The 6,039-nt window shown below is 34.1% G+C and overlaps 1 pseudogene across 1 annotated transcript; it reads left to right on the plus strand.

Moving 5' to 3' along the window:
* The first annotated feature begins 2,141 nt into the window (after positions 1-2,141).
* On the plus strand, positions 2,142-2,729 carry LOC145261116 (large ribosomal subunit protein uL22 pseudogene; annotated as a pseudogene). The gene has a single exon (XR_013864413.1). The product of XR_013864413.1 is annotated as a large ribosomal subunit protein uL22 pseudogene (transcript).
* Positions 2,730-6,039: the final 3,310 nt, after the last annotated feature.

Consider the following 6,039-nt stretch of genomic DNA (forward strand, 5'->3'; position numbering starts at 1 on the left):
AATATATATAATCAAACGGGCTTTATATACAATTAAACACACTTTCCTTGCAATAAAATAATTCCTTGAATTTTGTAGTAATAGGTAACCAGATTTTTTTTTTTTTTTTTTTTTTTTTTTGCCATTGCACGTATTTCATTTCAGACTTCCGGTAATCATGGGCTTAAATTGTTGGGTTCGCAGCAATATATAATGTAATACTAAAACTAAATTAACATTTGTTTTCCTAAATATTTATATATATAATATATATGTATATAACACAATACGTGCTAATATAATCTTTAGTTTAAGAATTGAGTTATAGCTGCAAAAAGGTCCTTTTTAATTGTTGTAAATTAGTGTAATTAAAAATTAGGAATCTCTTACTAATTTACGGTATAGCGCTTTACCCACATGTGTTATTTTGTACGATGTCTATAATTTTGATTACGTTAGACTGCATTAGATTAGTAGATTATGCAGAAAAGGAAATATCAACACAAATTGTTATACTATTTAACCCGTATAAGGGTGAGGGGGATAAATGGAGAAGAGTGATAATGACTAATAGACTAATTTTTTATTACGTGTTTTTTCTTTTTTAATTTAACTTTTAGGTTGAGTAGAAAATTCTTGCGGATTTTGAGATTAAATGATGCATTTTCAAATAAGTTTTCATTTTTGCTCCGTCTAGTTATTTTAATTTTAAGTTTTAAGACAATTATTTTTTTCAGAACGTTGAATACAAAAAAAAAAAGAAGCAAATTTGAACAATTTTCTTATTTCAAATCAAGCTCGGCAAAAAGGCTGCTAAAACAACTCGCAATATCAACAATTCATTTTGCCCAGGAACCACTACTGAATGCACAGCACAATGGTGATTAAAGAAATTTCGTGGCAGCAACGAGAGTCTTGAAGATAATGAGCATAGTGGTCGGCCATCAGATGTTGACAACGCCTTCCCCATAGTGTGTTAGTTGAAGTCAATCCACACACGATTGTTTGAGAACTTGTTTCTGAATTAGACTTTACGTATACGACGATTTCCAACCACTTCAGAGAGGTTGGAAAAGCAAAAAATAATTGATAAATGGGTGCCTCACGAATTGAACGACAACCAAAAGAAACGCCGTTATGAAATGTTATCTTCCCTCCTGTTATGCAACAAGTACAACCCAGTTCTCAAACAGTTTGTGACTTGTGATGAAAAGTAGGTTCTTTAAGATAATCAGCGATGCTCGGCTCATTAAAAGAAAGTCATGCTGACTGTTTAGTTTTTTTTTTAATGCAGGCGAAACCATTATATCAACATGTAGGGGCAGCTGCACATGTAAATGTGAGGCAAAGATTGCACAATCCCCCAACCACACCTCTCCTGAATTGGCACTGCTTTAATCCAGTAACAAGGAGAAGTCCAGGACGACTGGAAACAATGCCGAGATAAGCGGAGAGCACATACAACACCTGGAAGTCCCAAATGGTCACCTATCTGGTATTGGCCAGGCTCATCGTTGCTTAACTTCAGTGATCTGATGGGAACAGGTGTGTCAACGTGATTATGCCGTATTAATCAAGAGAAAAGGTCCAATTCTCCCTCCCACAATGTCTGTTCACACATTGCTAAACTGACACTATAGAAGTTGAACGAAAGTCTGCTTCATTAAGCAGTACTCTCCAGACCTCTCACCTATTGATTACCACTTTTTCAAGCATCTTGAAAACTTTCTGCATGAGAAATGCTTCAAAACCTTAGTGATATCAAAAACACATTCAGCAACTTTATCGCCGCAAGATTTTTATGTTATTGGCATAAAAATACACTCGTTTTTTTTTGTTGGAAAAAGTGTGTTTATTCTGATGGTGCTTATTTCGATCAATGAATATTTGTTTAAGCCGAGATATGTTCACCTTAATTTAAAAGTTAAAAATTGCAAGAACTTTCCTGTCAACCTAATAGCTTTACAAACTTTTCCTGATTCTTACAATCTGATTGGAAATCAATGGATAACCAAAAGGCTAATAGGTGTTCTCATGTGTGTGTATATATATATATATATATATATATATATATATATATATATATTGTATACTATATACAGGAATTTACATCGGTAGTCGGTACCGACGGTTTCAAGCCCGGTAGTTGAGGACTGCTCTTAATGTCCGCCTCAGGCTCTCTTCAGCCGACTCTCATCTCCAGGGTTCATTTTAAGAATACTCGTGAGACTGCTCAGGCCATCAAACGCATGCAATTGAAGCGTGCTGTCCGTTACCTCAAGAGTGTAATGGAAAGAAAAGAAATTGTTCCATTCCGACGATTTTGTGGTGGTGTTGGTCGCCATGCTCAGGCTAAACAATGGGGAACCACACAAGGACGTTGGCCAAAGAAAAGTGCTGTGTTCCTTTTGCAATTGTTGAAAAATGCTGAAAGCAATGCTGAATTCAAGGGTTTGGACACTGATCATTTAGTAATTGAGCACATTCAGGTAAATCAGGCTCCCAAGATGAGGAGGAGGACATACAGAGCTCATGGTCGTATCAATCCTTTTATGAGCAGTCCCTGCCACATTGAGGTGATCCTTACAGAGAAGGAGGTGCCTGTCCCTAAGTCTGCTGGTGGTGAGGATGAACCTGTCCACAAGAAGGTTTCACAGAAAAAATTAAAGAAACAGAAGATGATGATGAGAGATTAAAAAATATTCTGTGGATAGAAACTGAAAATAAAAAAGATTAAAAAAAAAAAAAAAGCAGTCCTCAACTACCGGGCTTGAAACCGTTGGTACCGACTACCGATGTAAATTCCTGTATATATTATACAAAAAAATATATTGCTCTTATTTCGAGAAAGGTGTTTCCCTAATAATAGAGCACTGTATGGGATTTCTTTTACTACAAAAAGTACAAGTATATATATATATATATATATATATATATATATATATATATTTGGTAAAACTGGTAATTAGTAAAAACCTGAAGAGAGTGCTCAATACTATTGTAGAGCAAATATGTGTTTTATTTTTTTATTACCGTTTTATCTGTTTGGTTACATATGTTTCGGATGTTGGACCATGATTTCGATCGTAAACATGGTCCAACATCCAAACCATATGTAACCAAACAGATAAAACGGTAATAAAAAAAGTAAAACATATATATCAAATGAGGTATACATACATATATATATATATATATATATGCATATAAATATACTTTCTATTTGATTTTGCATAAGCAATAATATGTCACTACACCTTCATAAGCATGTTTCGGTCAGCTACTTTCTAGCAATTGGAGACCTCTTCAGGGAATACAGCTTATACGAAAGCAAAATTTGTTTTTGTATAAGTTGTATCGCCAGAAAAGTAATTAGCTGACCAAAACATGCTAGATAATGTGCAGCAACATATTATTGTAAAAACAAATAAAAATTATATTTTGCCCTACTTCAGTATTGAGCAGTTTTGTATTAACCTCGTTTAACTTCATTGGTTACTTTACCTCTGGAAAATATTAATCTTGTATTTATACAGAAGCGCCCCTCCCAAAAATAAATAAATAAAAATAAAAAAATAGTTTGCAGTTGTCATTTTTTCAAAAACCATAAATTTAACCTACATTGAATGTAACTGTTTTTAACAACTTATACCTCATTTGATTCGCCTCTTATTCTTCTATAATTTTACCTATTCATATTTGAATTTTAATTGAAGTATCTTAGTGTTTACGTCAATTTCCAAAATTAACTTCAAAACGAAACTCCGCACAATGGAAAATTGTTATTTAAATGTAACTTTAGCACATTAATGCAACACAAATACAACAGGAGCAGAATGAAGTAGTTAATATTTAGTAGCATAGCTCTCCTGCAATTTGATATCCTGCAATCTTTTGAGCATTCCTTGAATTAGTCTGCGGCCATACTCCGGTGAAAGGGCATCCTACTTTTTTAAAATTTTTGTCCAAACTTCCAGATTTGAAATTTTATCATTGTGTAGCTGTTTCTTGATGTAATGCCATACGTTTTCAATAGGATTGAGGTCTGGAGATTGTTCAGGCCAATCCAAACACAGAATATCATGCTCTTCAAGGAACCTCTTAACATTGCCACCTGTGTGCATGAAGATAGGGTTAACATCCAAATTCCAACCAAAGTAGGATAGAAAATGTTCAGTCAACATATTAATCTAATTGGTCGAATTACTTCGACCTAGCAAGCGAACTGTATATATATATATATATACATAATGTAATATTCTCAAAAGGATCCATATGGAATACTAGACTCCAAAATTTAAAAAGGCTTTGCCAGTAATTTTGATGAAATTTAAACTTCACTCAAAATCACATAAAATTTTTCAGACTGCCAGAACTTGTGCATATTTCAATAATTCTAAAACAGTTAGCCGCCAAGATTTAACACCACAACACATTTTTAAACCCATAACTAATCCAGATTTTCAGTTTTCAGCACAGCATTATTTTTGATTACTTTTATGCATCTCGATGACTAACTTCATTACACTTATAAAAGGCTTCATACATATCTTAGCCTTTGTTACGCCTAGATTCAGTTTGACATACCAGATCCTGTTAAATAGCTAACGTTAAGCAACGTTGAGCCTGGTCATACAATAATGAGTGACCATTTAGAAATAGCAAGTGCTGTAAGTAAATAATACATTCAGAAACTACTAATCGTGCCTACGTATCAGGTCTAAGAGGTTTTATTTATTTTATTTTATTTTAGTTGAGTCGAACGTTACAGCTGGTTAGTATTTAAATCAACAAATACCACAAATATATGTATTCTTTAGGGACGATACCAGGAACTAAATATTACATAATCTGGAACACTTTGTGATTCAGTTAATGAAAAATGAAACATTATAATAATTTTGGCAATGAAACTGGTTTTTAATTAATTTGTACTCTGTAAGCAGAGATATGGGTAACTTTTAATTTTGGTGAATCTATATTTTATTAAGATCAACTGAAATAAACAGGTTTAAATTTTCGATTTTCTACTAAGTTGCCTCAGGCAATGTTGTTTGTTCTCGATTTTAAACGGATTCCTTTCGTCTTTATCCAATTCATCCTTGGAAGTTTATGCATACAATATACAAACGAATTTCACAACAACTTGGCCTTTTGGTCAAGATCAAAGTGTAGTATCTGTTCCGGCAGATGCTGCACTTAAGATAATTTGTACCAGTCAATGGAGGGGAAACCCTCTATACTGGGACAATTATTATTTTTGGTAACCAGAGTGCCCCCTTTTTGCCTACTTTTAGGGGAGCTGGTTTTTACCTCACATTAAAAACGGCCTTGTGCCTAATTTGCTCAGTGGGGGAGCAAATAAATACCATCAAAGTGTAGTATCTGTTCCGGCAGATACTGCAAACAAAGACCATATGTGGGGGCAACCCCACATATAAGACCTTGGTCAATGTAGGGGCAACCCTTCATATCAATTATCACTATCCAACTCCCCTACTCCCCGGGGAGTTGGTCCCCATTTCCCCTTCACTCCTCGCATTAAAAATCGGCCTTGTGCCTAATTTGCTCGGTGAGGGAGCAAATAAATACCTCAAAGTATCTGTTCTTCAGATGCTGCACTTCAATTTTTTTGTTCTCTGTGAGTGGAGGAGAAATCCTTCACGACTGAGACAATTTTTATTTTTGTTCCTTTTCTCCACGTTAAAAAACGATCCTAGTGTCTAACTCTGTCCCGTGGGGAGGCAGTGTAAATAGGTACAATATACAAACGGACTGAACTCTACTGAATTTTTTCACTAACTTTTTTATAACCAGCCTGAACAAACCAGTTGACGATCTGGATAGCCTGATTTTTTTTTTTTTTTTTTTTTTTTTTTCGTTTTGTAACCCTGTCTTGAAACATACCTTGAGCCTTGATGTTTATTAAAACCTTCGTAGCTAGCATAATTGAAACAATAAAGTAATACGTTTCGGAACTTGTTTTAGCTTAAAATTACTTATTGAAAACCTAAATATAATTATCATAGCTCTAACTCAGTAGATAAAGAACTGATTACA

This window comes from Euprymna scolopes, chromosome 3, assembly GCF_053919585.1.
Source record: "Euprymna scolopes isolate OS-2025 chromosome 3, ASM5391958v1, whole genome shotgun sequence".
Taxonomy (NCBI): Eukaryota; Metazoa; Mollusca; class Cephalopoda; order Sepiida; family Sepiolidae; genus Euprymna; species Euprymna scolopes.